The 20,064-nt window shown below is 46.4% G+C and overlaps 1 protein-coding gene across 4 annotated transcripts in view; it reads left to right on the top strand.

Moving 5' to 3' along the window:
* Positions 1-20,064, top strand: part of PRICKLE2 (prickle planar cell polarity protein 2) — a 320,192-nt gene that overhangs the window by 175,394 nt on the left and 124,734 nt on the right. The window contains exon 2 of one of the 4 annotated variants that reach the window (XM_032324400.1): positions 5,308-5,426. The exons of the other annotated variants lie outside the window; for them this stretch is intronic. The gene's annotated coding sequence lies outside the window, so the exon portion shown is untranslated. The remainder of the gene's footprint in view (positions 1-5,307; positions 5,427-20,064) is intronic. 4 annotated transcript variants of the gene reach the window in all.

Raw genomic sequence — 20,064 nt, 5'->3', positions numbered from 1 at the left:
GCGTACCAGGGCACGTGGCTGTGGGTAAAGCCTCAGTGACACCTCCTTCTTCCCCCTAAACATGAATAAAAATGAGAATCCTACCAAAGTTTGTCAGCAGTCACATAGAACAGAAAGCAAATACAGTGACCATCAAGCTCCCTCATGCAGAGAGGAGGGCAACGGGCCTTGCGATAAGCCCGCTTACCTACCAAGCTGCAGGGAAGCAAGGACATAGGAGCAAGGAAACGGTGCCTGGGCGTGTGGACTTCTAAAGTGACTCTACTCGCTACTGTGGTCTGGCATTTAGCCAAGCAGGCTCCCAACATCTTACGCTGAATGGGAAGCTGGGAAAAAGTGGGTATGAGACCTCACTTCTGCTTACTATGTATACAACATACTTCTACATATTCCCTCTATGTGGATGGAATCTGAAACTTTATACCCATATGTATGTCTGTATGTCTGTATACATATGAGTAGTATATAAATACAGATACAGGTACAGATGTCCTGCTATGAGAACGTTTGAGTGCTCACGAAGTACCAAATCATTTAACTCCCATAATCCCACAGTAGCCCTTTGGGGTACTGTCATCATTGCCATGTTAAAGACAAGTCAGTACAGTGTTGACAGAGTAAGTAACTTGTTCAAGACCACAGGGCTGTACATGGCAAAGCCATGCACTTGAAGTTGAGTCTTCACTTTTAACTCTACTTCTTTCGACTGTAATACTTAAGTCACTCTGTAAGCTAAAAGCCGTAATGGCATTTTCAACAAAGCACATGGGATTACCACAGGGGGAATGATTCCTTTTGACTTGGGGGGAGAAATGGGCAGAGTTTTCAAGAGGTGGGGACATTTGAGCTGGACTCCGTGAGTAGGATCGTGTGGATGGGAAGAATGAAAGCCGCTGAAACAGATCACTATTGGTCAAAGATGTAACACAATCTACTATAATAATAAATACTTTGCCTTGTCTAGAGAGGAGGTGAGAAATGGATTCGGGAACCCTGTCTTCTTGTTCATCTCCCATCACCGTAAAAATAGCGGGTCCCTATTCCTGAGGCGGCTTCTCGTCTAGCTCAGTCTTGTCTGCCAAGTTGGGGGCCAGGCGCAAAGCTTCTTGCTAGGAGACGACTCACCCTGAGTTTTGATGGTCTGCTATTGAATTGTTTGTTCCTCTTTCTACTGTATTCGGGACTTTGGTTTGTCTGCGCTGGGCTCTATATGGTAATGGAAAGGAATAAACCTCATAAATAAAAGAGGAGGTAAAAGTAGGTTTTAGTAATGAGGCTCCTGCAAGATCGCATCAGCAAGCTAAGGAAGGAGCCATTAAATATTTATTGAATTGTTGCATTAACATTTTCACTGTGCCTGCTGTGGACACCGGAACTCTATGGAGAGTGCAGTCGTCTGCCACCAAAGAGAGAAAGGAACCGGGGCCGAGGCGAAACCTGCCCCTCTATGATGACAGACTTCGCTCTCTCTGAGGGGCCCAGGGAGACTGCTGGAGTCACCGCCAGTTGCTGGAGGAGACTTGGTTGAAGTTGAAGACGGTGAGACAGCGCACGGCAGGGGATGAAGTATTGAGAGGCGCCCTACCTTGAAACGCCTCTCAAGCAATCAGCCGGCAGGTCCCAGGCACATTCCAAGCTGCCCTTCGATTTTTTTTTTTTCCAAGGCCACTGTCTCTGGTTAGTTTTGTTTATGATGGGTTTAATTATGATAAACCATAGTAAGAGGTAAACCCTTGGCTCTTCTTTTTTTTTTTTTTTTTTTTTCTCCCCCGTTCTTCTTACTGGAAAAGATTCTTTAAATGGAGTTGTGTGAGGCTGGGTGAGAGAGTGCAGATGGCCTCCGCAGACCCAGCGCTTGTCTCGTGGTCACCTACCAAATAAGGCATGCTGTAGGTATTCCAGCCGCTGTAAGGTCTTGAGCTGGTCAAGGAGTCAATTATTATGCATTAAAAAGCAATTCATCATCTAGAGTAGTGAACTTTTGTGTTATTTTTAGGCCAACCTTTTAATTTATGTGGCATGCCAGAACAGGGTTTCTCACGTGAACTTCTCGAGGGTTCACGGAACAATAACCAGGGTAGGGGGCGGAGCGACCAGCAGGAGTAGGTCTCTGAATAACTTTGCGATGATCCCATAGTTGGCTAGTTTTTAGCAAGGACGTTGGAGTCAGACAGTAGTTCACATCCCAGTTCTGCCACGTGCCACTTTGATGATGTCGACTGGGGCGCTCACCCAGCCTGAGTCTGTTTCTCTGCCTGTACAATGGATTCGTTCTGGCTCAACAGATCGCTCTGCGGACAGGAGGAGATAGTGCCCCTAAGGCCACTGGGACAGTACTTGGTACACAGCAGTCACTTCCTCAGTGCTAGCCGTTGTCACTATCTTTTGAATTTTTAATCCTAACCTCGAACTTTCTAGCCTTTGAGACTTCCTACAAAGCCCAACTGGAGGGGACACTTGAATCCCTGAATCATGGACTTTCAGAACTGAAGGTACCATGAAAAGATCATCAGCTTGGGGGTCGGCAAAGTCTGGCGCTCTAGCCACATCCAGCCTGCGGTCTTTTTTGTACACCGTTTTGTTGGAACACATTCTGGCCCGTTCGTTTATGTCTTCTCTCTTTCTCTATAGCTGTTCTCCTACTGCGAGGGCACAGTTGAATAGTTGTGGCAGAGACAGTAGGAACTACATGCCCTCAGAGCCCAAAAGCTCGACTCTCTGACCCTCCACAGAGCAAGTTTGTTGACCCCAATCTAATCCACCTAGGATTTGCCCCTCAGGAAACCCCGGCTCACGGGAGGACGAAGACTTGAGGAGATCTGGTGCCAGGTCTTGACTGTAAGCTTGCTGATTGCTCCCAGGCTGCTGTGTTTCTTGCCTCCTGGATTGGTAGGAAAGGGATAATGGAAACCCCAGGGAGAGCTATGTGCTTGGGTATTGAAACCCAGAGCAGAAGTGCTGTTGGCCAGCAGAGACCAGTCCTTCCATGGAGGAAACCACTTCCTAGATGTAAAGGATTAACACTGGGATGATGGTGGCGTCTTGCCCTCCACTCTGGTGCTCAGATCAGCTACTACGTCATGCTCAGTGTTCTCTAGCCAGTCAGCCAGTGGGTGGGGAGGGGGCATGCTTCTGCTGGGCCCCTCAGGCATGTGGTGGACCTGGCTGGGCATAGTCAGTAAGGACCAAGGATGAACTTGGCTGAAAGAGAGACCTGGTGGGGGAAGTCATTTTCACAGGCTTTTTGCTTCAGAGTCCCTCCCTATGTTGAATGCCTCTTCTTTTTTTCATTTTGTTGAGTGTCCTGTTGAAGCACATCATTGAATCCTTCTAGCAGTCTTCTAAGACAGGAAACTGTGGTGACCTTTGTTTTACAGAGGAGGAAGTGGAAGCTCAGGGTGGTTAACTGACCTCACAAGAGCAGTGGTGGAGCAAAGGCCTGAAGGTCTGTCAGATTCCAAAGAAAAGAGGCGTATATTAGAGATGAGGGATGACTGTTGGCATAGGTGTAGGCTATGCCCTTACTTTTTTTTTTTTAAGACCATCTTGGATTGATTCATACACATTCCTAGTCACTATGTGGTAACGTCTCCAGTATGTTCCATTAAAATATGAATTCACCCATAGGAATGTCTGACCAGAAAAGCAATAAATCTTGTCTGCATCTAAAGGGGTAAGAGACCCCAACCTTGGATGGTTCGTCAGAGCAGGGGGATGTGTCTTCTGTGCGCACTGATGTGTCCCCAGAGCCTAGAACAGGGCATGGCATGTATTAGGAGCTTAGTAAATATTTGTGGTGTCTTGGACAAACTAGAATTCAAGATGTGAAATGTTATTAGCTTTAGTCTCCAGATGTAACCAGGCTGCTCTGCTCCAAGGCAAACCTGATACGGGCGAAGGGGCCCAGACTCAGACTTGGAAATTGAAAGCTTCAGACTCGCAGATCAGGAGGAACAGCAGTGAGGAACAGACACCGAGACACGAGCAAGTCCCTGACCTCTAACCCCTCCCCGTAGTTCTTGGCCTATGTGCAAAATGGAATGTCTGCCTCTCAGCAGAAAGGTTCAGGAAGGAGTGGCTTGTGACTACAGCTCTCCCTCCAGAGACAGTGTGCTGAAGACAGACTTGGAGGAAAGAAGGCGTGCGGGGACTGGGGTCATGTCCTAGGCAGAGGGATCAGCACGTACAGAGCATGCCTAGGGTGTAGAGGGACCTTGGGGCTGGAGCAAGGATGGGTGGGGGGGGGGGGAGGTCAGGGCACGTAAGGCCTTGCTAGCCTGCAATAGGAGTCTGGTTTGCATTCTTTGCTGGAAGGGAGGCCGACACCGGGCTTCACACACTGCACTGAAGGAGGCCTCCAGGGGTTGCCAGGTTCCGAATTCCACGTCAAAGCAGTTTAAGCCAAGAGGGACTTTATTGGCTCATGGCGGTCGGGAGGGCTGGTCCTTATTTCAGGCACTGCTGGGGGCGTGTTCTTGCACAATGTCATAGGGATTGTCTCTCTTCTCTGCATCTGTACCACTTTGTATTGGCTTGGTTTCCAGGTCTCCTCTCTCCAGCCTGCCCCAGAGATGACCATGGGCAGCTTCCGTCCTAAGAGTGTGAGGATTTAAGGAGCAAGACTTTCTCACACTTCCAAGGGTCCTTATCAGCGCCCTCCCCATGGAGGGGAAAATACTGATTGGCCCTGTCCTGTTGACATACACAGTCCTGGGCTAATCAAGGGCAGAGGAGAGTGGCATGGGATGTTCTGGTCAGTTGATGTAGGCCATATGCCTCCCTCCAGGCAAGGTGACCTTCCCCTCTCTAGCCGGGTGGCTCCCGGTGTGGTCCACTTTTCCCTCTCTCACGGGGATATTTGCCAATGTCAGAAAAGACCCATAGGCAAGAAGCTAAGGACAGCCCCAGGAGGATATGGCTGCGCAAGGAGAACCTGTCACGCAGACCCAGGAGTGGCCCCTGGCTTGCGGAGCCTTCCACAAAACCTGCTGTTGGGTAATGCTATGGTGGAGACCGAAAATCAGCCTTTCGTTGGGTGATCGAGGGAAGGAAAGCGGTGACGGCTTCTGAAATCCCGAGTTCCCTTCTGCCTCTGCTCCTTAAGCTGTCAGGCCTTGAGCAAGTATTTAGCTTCTGTTTTCTGTTCAGGAAAATCAGTGGAAAAAGACCCCAAAGACCAAGCGTCGAGGAGGGTGGAACTGAAGCTCTGTGCAAAAGCAATTTATGCACTGATACGCTGCCCGAGTAACGCAGGCTAGCCATGGTCTCCTGCGCAGAGGGCTCTGCGACACGTCTTGTGTTCTGCAGAGACGTCTCTGCCCGAGGAAGCAACCATTGCAGGGCCGGTGAGAGGAACAGCCTTGCCAAGTGCCCGAAAGTGGATTCAAGCCTGGACAACAGGGTATTCTGGGGGTGCACCAGAACTGGTGAGCTGTAGGGCTCCGGGCAAAGGGCGGTGCAGTCCTCAAGGCATTTACCATGTAGCTTCTCTCCTTTCGGGGGGCTGAGCCTGGCAGTAACCAACAGTTGGTTGTGTGGTTTACTGGCAAGGAATAATATTTCATACTGAGTCTCTGTCTGACAAGATGATGGCCAGTACTATGGTTATCATCCCCTCCCCCCCTTAGAATGCTAATGTATGTGTTTTTCTTTACGGTAGTAAATCCTGTTGAGGAAATGTCTGATAAATTTGGTTATCAAAGGAGTTTACTTTAAATCACAGCTTTGGGTAAGGATCCAGAAAGAATTTCCTTTAAGGGTTAAATTCTCAGCATATTTTTCTGCTTTCCTTAAGTCCTGTTATCAGCCAAGGTAGTGAGTGATGCTGATTTCTATTTCTATTGTTGTTAAATTCTGTTTCCTTAAGAGAGTCCATTGGAATATTTGCTGCATTTTGCAAAAGGGAATAGTGTGTGTGTGGGGGGTGGCTTTTAAAAAAGGGGTGATACATTATCAAATGAGGGGACAGATTTTTCCAGCTGGATTTGTCTCATTGGTTTTACCTGTCTCCTTCCTTTGATGTGAATGGTGATTGATCTGTGGTTCAAGTCACCACCTGCCTGATCGCTACAGAGGTTGACCTTTTGCTCTTCACATGGGGGACTTTAATTATTAGCCAGCAACTGCCTGAATGTGTCCATGTCCCCATAGCCACATGCTGCTACACAGTAATTAACTTTCCTCGGTCCTTTCTGATTGGGAATTTACTGGGGGAAGAGAGGCAGTTTCCCTTTGGAGTTGATTGGAAGTCGCCCCCCCCCACCACCGCCCCCTAATTAGTTGCCATTTGCCCATTATTAAATGCTTTCCTTGAAATGAGTAAGGAAGACAGAAGAGGAGTTAGGTGAAGCAAGTTTCTGCCAAGACAGATCATTAGCAAGAAGTTAGTGGGAATGACTCATGAAAATTAACTGATGTTAAGTGAATTATTTCTAATGTGCATTTAAATTTTTATCTGGTGAGATGGTGGGCTGCCTTTTTAAAAAAAGAAGTACCAAGTGCTCCGCTTGTTGATTGCACAAATGTTCAGCGAGTGAAGTTTCAGTTACATAAGTTTGATAGAGGGTGGGCTTCAAAGTTTTGTGGGCTGGAGTGTGCCAACCAAGGGAGGCCTTCAGTCTTCCTGATCTGTCTGAAGAACGAATGGCTGATTTCCCAGTCAGTGACAAGCTGGTGAAAACCAGTCCAGACCCAAAGTCCCTTTGATCTCAAAATTATTTTACACAGTCACTTGTGTTTCAGGCCCATTAGAAAATGAAATTCCACGCTGTAATTCCTAATTGAATTAATTTTCTTCATTAAAAATCAATTTGAGTTGTCAGCTCAGTAGTATCGCGCACCCAAAAGCCTATGTCTCGTGAAAGTCTTTGTATCTCATCACAAGGCTAAAGAAACTTCAGGAGGAGAACAGTTCATTTTATCCTACGTCAGGGCTAGGGCCCGGGTCACTAAAATTATGACCTATGATAATTTAGCTACGCACTCCCTCCTTTGAAATGGTGTCGTATGAAGTTAGGGGAAAAAACTTGTGCCTGCCTCCTAATTGCCTCAAATTTTTGCATAGCTAAACAATGGAATCAAAAGAATCCACCTACCATTCAGGAGGTTATATATGATGCAAGACAAAAGGATTGCAAAATAAAATGTCTTTATCCCTTGAGAATAATAGTCATTTCAGAGTGTTACTCTTTTAAAATCAGAAGGCTTAAAGGTAATCGGTAGCCTATAAATACAGGGCAAGGTAGTATAAATAGGATAGGGCTGCCCGAAAATGAACCTCATTTTGATCTTCCTTGCACATTAAAATGCATGCATAGTAATGGCTGCAATTATTAAACTGTATTTTGGGAGCTTCCTGTTCAAATGAGGAAAAAAACATTATACAGATGCTTAAAATGTTATCACCTGATCGGAGAGTCTGGCCTTCTGGAGAAGTATGTACCGGAAACTCACCTATCAAGAGGCCCAGATTCCAGGTGCAGCCCTGCTAGGTACAGCCAGCTGGCCTGGTGGCTTTGGGCAAGTCACATGACCTGTTTGGGTTTCAGGGTTTTCATCTACAAAATGAGATGTTCGAATATGGGATCCCAAATATGTGAGTGTTGAAAAATGGACCTCAGGTTGACCCTCGAAGACCTTCCCGTGAATAAGTATTGGTTAAACCCGGCAATGAACCCTGTGGGTAGGTCCTACCTACCCCCTCTTCGGGGATTTCTCCCTGTATTAGGGGACAGGACAGCCCAGGGAAACCTGAGAACTTCGAGAACCACGTTTTACCCAGACTTTATTGAAACAAAGGTAGGGACAAGGCATGGGTAAGTGCGACCTTTGGCTGTGAATTGGCTCCCAGCTAAACCTCTCAAGTGGTCCGCACTGTGTGAGCCCCAGATCAGCAGCATCAGCCTCGCCGTCCTAGGAAAACATGTTCAAAATGGAAATTCTCTGGCTCCACCCATCCCAGACCGACTACCAAGTGGAAAAGTCTGGGGTTAGGGCTCCCAGGTCTCTCGGTAACAGGCCTTCCATGTCACTCTGTTGCACACAAAACGTTTAAAACCACGATGTAGGGCGCCTGGGTGGCTCAGTGGGTTAAGCCGCTGCCTTCGGCTCAGGTCATGATCGTGGGGTCCTGGGATCGAGTCCCGCATCGGGTTCTCTGCTCAGCGGGGAGCCTGCTTCCCTCTCTCTCTGCCTGCCTTTCCGTCTACTTGTGATTTCTCTCTGTCAAATAAATAAATAAAATCTTTAAAAATAATAATAATAAAAAAATTAAAAAAAAAAATAAAACCACGATGTAATTGAACCCAGACCACAGGCCTTATCACGTGGAGAAACTAGAAGATCAAAACAAAAAGAGAATTTTATTCTAACATCCAAACGTGGGGGTGTGTCTGGGGGTGAGGGTGAGGGTTACCTGATGTGATCTCATCTCGAGCTCCGTTTTTTTTTTAAGATTTTATTTATTTATTTGACAGACAGAGACCACAAGTAGGCAGAGAGGCAGGCAGAGAGAGGAAGGGAAGCAGGCTCCCTGCCGAGCAGAGAGCCCGATGCAGGGGCTTGATCCCAGGACCCTGGGATCACGACCTGAGCCAAAGGCAGAGGCTTTAACCCACTGAGCCACCCAGGTGCCCCTCGAGCTCTGTTTTTAATAGCGTCACCAAGATCTCTGGGACAATTTTCAAATGATGACTATGGCCATGAGGTTTTCCAGGGGAGGGGGTGTACACAGGAAGGACTTGGTCTTTAGGGATACTCGGGAGAGACCAGACGGACAGGAAAAGTCTCAGTGAACAGCCGTTAAAAGGAGAAAGTCATCTTTGCCGAAATACCTGGCCAAGGGAGACCACATGGTGATTCACATACCTGGTGCTTTCATCCGTGCTTTCCGCTATCACCTGAAAGCTCTGAGGCCAGAATTGGGTTTCAAACCATAGAACCCTCAGCTAGAGAATGCAGAGCTTGCCAGTTATACTGGATTTGGAACTCTCTCAGGGACCATCTGTGGGACGGTCCGAAAGAGGAATCTCCCCTGTGCTTTCTTGGATTTCAGTGATTGGCTTGGTGGAGGGAATAGTTTTATCACCGAGTCAAAACCCTTGAATTGCTCAAGGGTATCTTCCTGAAGTCTGCTTGAACACATCTCTCCCCTTCAAGGTTCTCCTTTGGCTTTAAGACCTTCTGTCGGTATGAACACGGAATTGGATTCCGGGTAGACATTGCAGGAGACACATGGAGCATGGATTTCTGAGGCCTCGGAATGCTCCAAAAGTAGAAGGTGGGTGGTAGGAGACAAGGCCACTAGCATTTATATAGCCTTGATGACAAAGAATTCTAATACATTTTCCCCTGGTTCGTTCCAGATTGAGAAGCCTAGGGATACCCCGGGGGTGGTTCTCCTGTCCTTCTTCTGCTACCCCTCAACCCTTTTAGTTGTGGAACTCTTGGAAATACTAGAATTTTTGGCAGGTCATTTTAAAAGTCATGGAATGGAAATAGAATAGGAAAAAAAAATGGAATAGAATTGAACTTTTTTTTTTTTAAGCAAGCTTTGGAAAGTTGAAAAAAAATTTTCCAATGTCATCTATCCAATGGACACACAATTTTTCTTTTAGAAAAATGGGCTTGAAATTACCCTGTGCTTACCTTTTCTTACTATTAATTCACTCCATTGATACCAAGTGACTAAATAACTGAATTCCGCATCTTTTAGGGCAGGATATCAACGTTCTAGTGTTTATCTTTAACTGCAAAATAACTTAATACACATTGGTCAAGGTTTGACAGCCCAATTTTTTTTTTAAGGTTTTATTTATTTATTTGACAGAGAGAGATCACAAGTAGATGGAAAGGCAGGCAGAGAGAGAGAGGAGGAAACAGGCTCCCTGCTGAGCAGAGAGCCCGATGCGGGACTCGATCCCAGGACCCTGAGATCATGACCTGAGCCGAAGGCAGCAGCTTAACCCACTGAGCCACCCAGGCGCCCTGACAGCCCAATTTTTAAACACGCAGCGTACACTGTAGTATGCTGTGCCAATCTGGTTGAGAGCCATTGGTCTACTGAGAACCTCAGTGTAATAGGTATATGTATTACGTATGCAATTGTATCTTTCTCCTTTGAGCCGGGATCCACTTGAGTCAAGGACTACGCCTTATTCTTCCTGTATCCTGGTGATCAAATGAAGCCTAGATCGTGCTAAACTGTGGTTTCTTAAAGGAATATATTAATTGACCCATACCCATTTTTTTTCTGTACCCTCCCCATACACACACATACACACACACACACACACGCACACATACACACACACACACACCAGCCGTTCAATTTTTTTCCCTCTAGGCTTATCACTGTTTTTCCTTTCATTTTCATCACCTAGTGGCCAACATCAGAAGGTCTAGGACATGTCCCCTAAATCCAGGGTAACTGAATGTCGATTCCAGCCAGGGAGATCTCCCTTCTAAATATGACTTGATAATTATCCCAGACATTTTCAAGTGAGAGACTAATTACCACATTAGTTACTACATGACTTCCTCCACCAGCCAGCTCATTTTATAACTTCCCTTAGAATGACAAGGCACAAATGAGGGTATAAACTGGAGAGTATCAAGATGGTGTTTTTCTGCCTGAACTGAGATCACGGGGTTTCTGGCCGCGGTTACCAAGTGGTGGCCCAAACATTTTCACTGAGCAAAATCAAACAACGTGGTGTATTTCGCCCCCAGGGTTGATTTCAACAGACTATTGGGCCCAAAATACTGTAACTGCAAAAATGCTAGAAGGGTCTCTCAGAGCCTTCTGTGATTTCTGCAAGTTCTTCTTGATCTCCTGTTTTCTTTTGTCTTGGATTCATCACTCGGCCAAATGGATGGTAGGTCCTTCCCTAAGAGACTCAGCTTGTCCCTTTCCATAATTTGACGCCACAGATTGGAATCCTAGCAATTATGAGACGAAAGGATAGGGGAAGTACAGAAATAAGATACTAGGAGCCTCCAAGATACAGTTTTATGGGGCCGAAATGATCCTGGGCATTTGGAGCAGCGGCCAAAATTGTGTATTCTTGGGGAAGTAGAACAAGTCCTAATTAGAAGTAATACCTCCTATTTCTGAGCCTCAGCGTACTTATCTATGAGAGGAGGCGGTTAGACACCTTCTAACATCTGTTTTTTCTTAATCGCAGTAACAGTGGCTGCCATTATCACATTGTTACTATGTCAGGCACTCTGCTAAAGCCTTCATCTGCATATTCTCCTTTAAGCCTCAAAATATAAAACTCTGTCCCATTTTAAACCGAAAAGCTCAAAGAGATTGAATATTTCATTTAAGGCCGCAGAGCTGGTAAGTGAGAGACCTGAGTATTCTGACGCAGGTATGTTTGATACTCTGTGCTCTTCACCTGTACTGCATGTGGTCCCCAAAGAGGCAGTTAATAACTTATGGCAAAGTAGGAACTACTTCTAGACCACTGGTTCCCAGCTGGAGCATTTTTGTCCCCCAGGGGACATTTGACCATGTTTGTAGGCATTTCTAGGAAAGGGGGTGTGCTGGCCCCTGGTGGATAGAAGCCAGAGACACTAATAAGCACTATACAGTATGTAGCACAGAGCCCCACAGCCAAGAATTACCTGGTTCAGATTGTCTGACACAGACCATAATACTAAGGTCAAGAATCCCTGGTCTGGGCCCAGCCCAGAAGCACCGTCTTCACCATTGTCCCTAGAAGTTAAAAAACATGAGCCCATCCTCCAGTAGTGACAGCCCTGTCCTTAAAGTGGTGCTCACATGGGCACCACAGCAGGACCCTCTCCGTCCATCCCTGTGTTTGTCAGCCACAGACCTTAGGACAAGATGGACCCACGTTCTGTTCCATCACGCCCGTTTCCCATCTCGCATATGGAGGTCCTCATTCTCTCTCCTGGGATGACTGGGTCATAAGTGAGAGCTCCATATCTTTATACCCCTCTGTCATCACTGCCTCCCTTCCCTTTTATAAACCTCTTGGTCGGCCTGTGCTCTTACAGATGGCCAGGTGCATGCTTGGTTCCACTGTGCACGCCAGCGGGAGCCACAGACCACCATTCATGGACTGGTGCTCGGTGTCTTAGACACGCGGGGGAGGGCGTGGGTGAAAGGCATCCCAGGAGAAGCCACTGGGAAGGAAGGGTAACTGGTGCAAGTAACGGGAGTTGGGGTGATAGAAATGAAAGAATCCAGGAAGCTTGGCTTCCGGCCAAGGCGTTGGCTGAAGTGGACTCCCAGGGTTGGTTAGTTTTATTGTAGAGTAAATTGTTGCTCTGTAATGTAAATGGAAAATTAACTGTGTAACCAATCAAAGCATCTTTGTGATTCTCTGTGAAACCTACCACCCAGATGAGTTAAAGATTGATGTATTTGCTTTCAAGAGACATTTTCTAGAAGAGATCGGGTGGGAAGAGAGTGTAATTGGAAGAAAGACGGAGGTAGTTTGGTAGAGGAACTTCCTTTGTGGAAGAAGGAAGAAAAAAGAGAGAAAGGCAGTGTTCAAAATGCTGTGCTTGCTTCATGTAACTTAAAATGCGGAGTTCCAGCTAGACTGCTAAGAAGTCACAATAAATAGGCCCTTTTCATTCGATTTTAAAAAAAAGATGAATATCATTATGCGCGCATTATTTATTTATTTGGGTCCATGTGAAATGGGAAGAAGAGGAAAGAAAACTGGATGAGGCTGGAAGGCTCCCTTAAGACCTCGGACCCCTTGAGCGGCTCACAGAAAAGAGACGATGATCAGAAGTCACACCTGGCGTCCTGAGCTTTCCGAAGAACCCTCCAGCCGATCTTAGCAAAGTAAGACACAGGCAGGGGTCTCACCACGGTCTCTCAGGCACAGGGTGTGAGGTGGATAAGGACAGGACCAGTGCCCTGGATTAGTACCCATTTTGATTTAAGGAATCATTTAAACACCTGATGTAGGAGAAAACAAAACCAAACAAACCCTTTGCTCTGCTGGCCCAGTCCTGCGGGCGTCCTATGCGCTGCTGTCCCAGACTTTCGGCCGCTTGTTCTCACAGTGACCCTGGGTGCGGCGGCTTCTGCATTTGGACACCCGAGGAAGCCGTGCCTCTGAGACGGTCAGACTCCCGTTCAAGTTACAGCTTCAAGGACAGAGCAAGGATTCAAAACCGGGCTTCCACCTACTGTGATATTAAAGCCCGTTAGAGATCATTGCGATAGCTCCCATTGTGTAAATGTACCGAAAGCTGTGAATGTTAAAATATACATATGTACACACGCGCGTGCACTTACACATATGCATGTGCGCACATATATGGACAAATGCACATTTATGTCGGTATAAATAGGTGAATGAGACAATGAGCAGGATAGCAATGGGAACTCACTTTCTGCCCTGGTATTTGGGAGGGAAGAGATAGGGGACCGTGGAGAACCCGAGTGTCCCCAGCCTAAGGAAGGCTGTCCGGTTCAGTGGGTCTACCTGATCAGTGGGTCTTGGGAACTTGAGCTTAGAATGGCCAGATCTTCTGAGGCTTTTTCTTTTCTTTTTTTGAGAAGAGAAGCTGTTGTGCGGATGTTGGGCTGGCGAGCCACACCCCGCAGCCCAGATTGGGCTGGCACCTGCTTAAAGGTTTACCGGACTCAGGCCCCCTCGTGCTGGTTTGCCGATGATCGCCACAGGAGCCGGGCTGAGTCATTGGGTGGGAGAGTGTAGCGCCTTCAGAGCCCAACATCTATCCTGTTTGGCTCTTTGCAGTTTCCCTACCTCTGATACAGGCCCAGGAAAACAGAAGTGGGTTGAATCCCACCCCCCGCTGACCATGCTGGACCCCTTGGAGGGCATCCCGTCTTGCCCCTTCTTCCTCTTGTCGGCTTTCCACAGCAGGTGCTGGGGGTTCGTCAGAGCACCCTTATCTCACAGTTCAGCCTGCATGCAGACCCCCTGGAGGGCTCCCCCTCGGACTCGGTGGGGCCAGGTGGGGCCTGAGAACCTGCGTGTTTAAGAGGTTCCCTGGTGATGCCAGTGCTGCCAGTCCAGGAGTCCACTTTGGGAAGTTGGGGCTTAGATATGCCACATTTGGTTTTCTGTTGGGTTTTTGTTTTTTTACAGGGGTGTCTCAAAGCCCCCTGTAAGGGTTTTTGTTTTTTTACAGGAGTGTCTCAAAACCCCCAGCCTATCATGTGGGTGACTACATTGGTCAAGGCAGAGGGATGAATTCTTTTTTTTTTTTTTAAAGATTTTATTTATTTGACACAGAGATCACAAGTAGGCAGAGAGGCAGGCAGAGAGAGAGGGGAAAGCAGGCTCCTCACTGTGCAGAGAACCCAATGCGGGGGCTTGATCCCAGGACCCTGAGATCATGACCTGAACCAAAGGCAGAGGCTTAACTCACTGAACCACCCAGGTGCCCCCGGAGGGATGAATTCTGTAGAACCCATACAATAGACTCCCTGAGGCACTGCAGGCCCAGAGGAGGATGCTATGAGTTCGCCTAGTCCTACAGATCTGCTGCATTTCCTAGTTTGAAGAGCATCTCTTTCTTCAAATAAGAGCAGCACACTTACCCAGATCCATCCTAGACCACCCGCATAGCCCACAGGGCGGCTCTAGCTGGGTGTACTCAGTCTGTCGCACGTCGGTGTGGCCATGAAGAGGGGCTGTGGCGGGCTAACGCTGCATTCATGACAAGCACAGGGAACTTGTCTCTTCATCCTGGAGGAAGATCTTTTATGTCAAGATCAACCCCAAATCTCGGATGGAATGGGACGGAGAGGGAGGACCAACTCGGCAAGCAGCGTGAAGATTTTTAAGGACAGCCGTGAACAGAAGAAGGATATCGAATCAGGACTCGGAGGAATGCATGTCGTTAAGAGCTATTTCGATTTCTCTGAGCATCCGTTTCTTCGTCTGTAACTCTGTTTCCTTACACTATTGGTATCACCTGGATGATTGTCCCGAGGATTATATTAGAAGTTGGGTATGTTGTAAAGGTCACCTATAATTCTGGCTTATAAATCTTCTCTCCAACGTATGGCCCTGTGGCTGGCTAGGTCTTCCTGACAGCAATCATCTCAGAGTTCCCAAGATTCTGGGCCTTTAGAAGGTCTGTGGGTAGCAGCTGGTGGTTCTGATTTGGCTCTGCCAAAGGGTCCCTCCAAGAAGCATTCCTGTTTTTTCTGGGCAGCTGCCTCGAAGCTTCTTCCATCCCTGGTGTTTCTGGGGGCCAGGACTGTTTGCTCCCCTCCTCCCAGCTAGCCAAACACTCTGTGCACATGTCTTCCTGCTGGCTAGGCTCCGAACAGCCCTTCCTTGCACGGCCTCCCCAGCTGTGCTGAGTTGAGCAGTAAAGGCTCTGCCAGCAGGCTCTGCGTGTGCCACTTACGGGACGAGGAATGTGGCTCCTGCCGGATGAATGGGGCTGCTGCCATGGAGAGCGGTTGCTAAATAATTCACCACGGCAGACTGCTCCGATATCCATGCGGGCCTGTCCTCCGGCGACCCTGAGGATGCCCCAGCAGGGCTCCTCCTCGCTGTGCTGCGGTGTCGAGGGGAGCGGGAAGAATCAACAAGGCAGTGTGAACACCCTCTGGGCTGTCAAGGGCTCTGTGGGCCTCAGCGGGGAGGCAGCTCACAGCCCAGGCGCACTGACCCTGTGGGCTGCTGGCCGTTCAGGCCAGGGTGGGTGGGGGGCAGCTCTGGTCATCCTCACAGTCCAGAGTGTGACTGAGGGCATATTTATACTCAGATATTTTAAAATTTTTTAAAAATTTAAATGTTTTAAATTAAAAATTAATTTTTAAAACTTTAAAACCTGCTGTGTGCTTGGCAGTTTTACCTGTCGTATCTCCTATAATCCAGAAAGTCCACGAGGCAGAGACTGCTAGAAGAGGCTGAGAGAAGGAAAGTGACTTGCCGCAGTTCCCACAGCTAATAAGGGACGGAGTCAGGATTCGCCCTTGGATACATCCTGCCTCACAGACCCCCTGTTATCCAGAGATGCCTGGGTATCAAGGGGCCTTTCTTCTCTTCTCCAGACGCTGGCTGTCTCAGTGCATCGGATCCTCCCATGTTAGGGCAAACACTGCCAGGTTCTCTCTAAGGAAGGACATGACTGTGTGTAACTGAACTTCTCCCACTGTCCATTTCTGCTGGTGTTTCAAGTTGTGTTACCGGTTTTTTGTAGCTCGGACCTTGCCTTGGCTGGGTTCTCTGTTGAGCAAGGTCGTAGCTGGGAGGCAGTGTTGAAAACGATGGGCCTTTTCCCAGGAACTTCCTGCCTGAGGGACGTGAGGGTCTTGAGGCAGGATTCCCAGGTTCTCCTCAAGAGCCTCATTGAGTCAGAAGGTTGACAAGTTGGAACTTGTCCGAGGAGTGGAAGGATGGAGTGGGACTGAAGCAAACTTGAACAGGGCTTTTTCTCAGCCCGGCAAGCCAGGAAGACTTATTTCTGCCATTCTCAAAAGGCCATTTTGCACAGTGCACCACGCGAACAATCTGCCTGCAGAGCCAGAGGCAGGTCTGTGATGACTGTTTAACGGATAATAATAATAGTGTCTAATGCTGACAGAGTGTCCTTGCTGCATCTTGTACTGTGCAGAGTGCTTTGTGAAGATGATTTGAACTCCTATAGCAAGAGGTTTTATAGTTATCACTGTGACTCACATGTTTCACAGAAGACTTCTGAAAAACAGAGAGGTTAAGCAACTTACCCGTGTCACACAGACTGTGAGTTCCGGAGCCCAGAATCAAATACAGATTTCTTTTCCAATTCCAGGGCTAGTTTCATTGTAGCAGGACTCTCTTTTAACCCAGATAAATGAGCTGCTCTTCATAGCTATTTATAGATGCTAAGAAGATTTAAGATTCAAAGGAACAGGAAGAATCCAGCACGGTGGGCTAAGAAGTATGTGTACCATAGCTGCTCTTTGCATTCTTTTCTCTCCATCAGTCACTTGCCTGATGACATGCACAGGTGTGACAGTTGCCCAGGGTTGTGAGAGAATTGCAAAAAAATGCAAAAAAAAAAATGTTACATGGATGTAAAGGACCCCAATTATTAATCATTGTCACCATCCTAAATGGTTCATTGGCTGTGGTGGTTTATGACCATGGTAGACATGGGATAGGCCGTGGGTCACTGGGCACTTCATTCTACCATGTTTTTAAAGGGCCTACTGTGTGCAAGGCAGTGTTCTGGGTTTCGAGGATAGAGTGCTCAATGAAAATGAAAAGTGCTCAATGCTTAATTGAGTGCTCAATGAAAAATCTTGCCTACCATCCCCTAGTGCTTACTGTTTAGGCCTCTGTAAGGAGACAGAACATAGAGTGACATAAGCAAGTAAAATATACGATGATGTATTCAGTCCTGTGCATCAGTTTCCAGAATGACAGGGAGGGGAGCACAGGAGACCCTTTAACCACGGAAATTATCATTTGATTGTGAACATTATTTAAAAAAACAAGATACAACTATTTAAGGTTTCTGAAAATTATCCCAAGGGCATGTAGAAAATGCAGAAATATCTATTCAAGAAAAGCTACTAAATCTTGGTAAGAAGAGTGAGTCTGTGGCATGTGAACCACGACCCACCCCTCTCCTAATGCCCTTATCGCGATCACAGATCGTTGTGATGGATGCTCACTTCGGGAGTATGCAGCCAAGAACATGGGGTTCCTTATCCACCTAGCTCTCAGTCTAGGGCTGTGATTTCACCCTGGGAGGGGCACTTTAGAGATTGGGAACACCCTGCCCCTGCAAAGAAGCCCTACCTTAAATCAAACCGTGGAGCAATTTGTGCCCCAGGCTATTGTCAAAAATGGTAGAACAATCAGCTAGCAATTAGTGGAGGCTAACAGCTGGGTGTGATACCATAAATACAAATCAGCCAGGTGCTCAGAGAGAAGGTACTCATGCCCTCTGAGTAGCAATAGCAGAGGCTGCTCACTGCAGAGGAAAGAGATTTCACTCAACTTGTCTAGCTAGTCACCAAACAAATAAACAATAACATCAAGCTCCAGAAAAGGGAGGGAGGGGGTCAGTATCCGTAATTGCTTCAATATGTTATCTAAAACGTTCTGTTTTCAACAAAATATCATGAGTCATTAAAAAAGAAACAAAAACAACAACAACAACAGAAAACTCTGGCCATTACACAGGGAAAAAGTAAGCAAAAGAAATGACAGATTTATCTGCAATTATGAATATGTGCAAAGAACTATAGGGAACTATGTCTAGAGAACTAAAGGAAACCATTAGGATGATCCATCATCCAATAGAGAATATCAATGAAGAGAAGTTATTTTTAAAAAGTAATTATTTGAAAAATGGAAATTTTGGAGTTGAAAAATGTATTGAAATGAAAAATTCGCTGGAGGGGCTCAACAGCAGATTTAATCCGGAGGAAGAAAGAAACTGAAAACTTTAAAGTAGATCAATCAAGATGATGCAGTCTGAGGAATAGGGAGAAAAAGAAAAATGAACAGCTTTTTAAAGATAATTTTTTTCCAGTGTTATTGAGAAATAAATGACATACATCCCTATATAAAGTTTAAGGTGCACAGTGTGATGGTTTGCTTTACTGAATGAGTGTTTGAGAGCTATGGCATGGTATTACGCACACCAATATATGTGTGATGGGATTAGCTAAAGAGAGAAGAAAGAGCAGGAAAACAATACTTGAAGAAATAATAGTGGAAACTTCCAAATCTGATGAAAAAATACTAGTCTACACATCCAAGAAGCTAATGCAACCCAAGTAGGTAAATTTAAGAAGATCTGTACTCACTACCTTGAGGCACATCACAGTCAGAATGTGAAAAGATAATGAGAAAATCTTGAAAGCAGCAGGGGAAAACAACTTATCGCAAATAAGGGAACTCTCATAGGATTAAGAGCTGATTCTTACGTCCCGGCAAAGAGATTGATACTCCCTTTAAATGTTAAATAGAATTACCCTATGTCCCAGCAATTCTTTGTTTAGATTTTTATTTATTTATGTGACAGAGAGATAGAGAGCACAAGTAGGAAGAGGGAGAGGGAGAAGGGCCCTCCACTGAGCAGGAAGCCTGATGTGGGATGCTCGATCCCAGGATGCTGGGATCATGACCTGAGCCAAAGGCAGATGCTTAACCAGCTGAGCCACCAAGGCGCCCTTGTCCCAGCAATTCTGTTCTTTGATATATGCCCGAGAAAAGTGGAACATGCATCTTCAAAAAAAACTCTACACGGATGGTTCCCATAGCACTATTGATAATAGTCAAAAACGTGGAAACAACCCAGACGTCCATCAGTTGATGAAGTGGTGAAGAAAATGTAAATCTGCAGGCATTTTATTCAACAGTCAAAAGGAATGAAGCTGTGGTACAAGCTACATACAACATGATGATGAACCTTGAAAATATTACACTAAGTGAATGAAACAAATTACCAAAGTTCACATATTATATGATTCCATTTATAAGAAGTGCTCAGAATAGGCAAATCTGTAGACAGAGAGAATATATCAGTGTCTGCTTGGGGCTGGAATAGTGGGACAAATGGGGAGTGATTTTTCCTGGCTAAGGCATGAAGGGTTGGTGAAAGTGTCTTAAAATAGATCGTGATAATGGTTGCGTAAGTCTGTGAGTATACTAAAATCTATCAAATTATACACTTTAAGTGGGTGACTGTATGATATGTAAATTGTATTTCAATAAAACTTGTTTTAAAGAGTGCCAAGTGCTAAGGAAAAAGAAACTAGGGTAAAGGTTTGGCAGTATTAACAAGGTGGGAGGGAAGACAATCTGGGATAGGAGACTGAGGCTTCACTGCAGTGACATTTTTAAGACTAGAAAAGGTGAGAAAGTGAGCCATGCTACTATCCATGGAAGGAACCTTTCAGACAGAGAGACGAGCCAGTGCAAAGACCTGGTGTGTGTGAGGACTAGTGTCCGTGTGACATCAAGGAAGAGAGGAGCTGGAGATGGTCCCACAGAAGTAATGGGGCCTCAAATTCAGGGGCCTTACTCTGAGATGAGCAGTGTTGGTGCATTTTGACACACTATTTATTTTCAGAGAATCACTATGGTT

This window comes from Mustela erminea, chromosome 1 (assembly GCF_009829155.1).
Source record: "Mustela erminea isolate mMusErm1 chromosome 1, mMusErm1.Pri, whole genome shotgun sequence".
Classification (NCBI taxonomy): domain Eukaryota; kingdom Metazoa; phylum Chordata; class Mammalia; order Carnivora; family Mustelidae; genus Mustela; species Mustela erminea.
The sequence above is the reverse complement of the archived record's forward strand: the minus strand, read 5'-3'. Positions and strand labels throughout refer to the sequence as shown.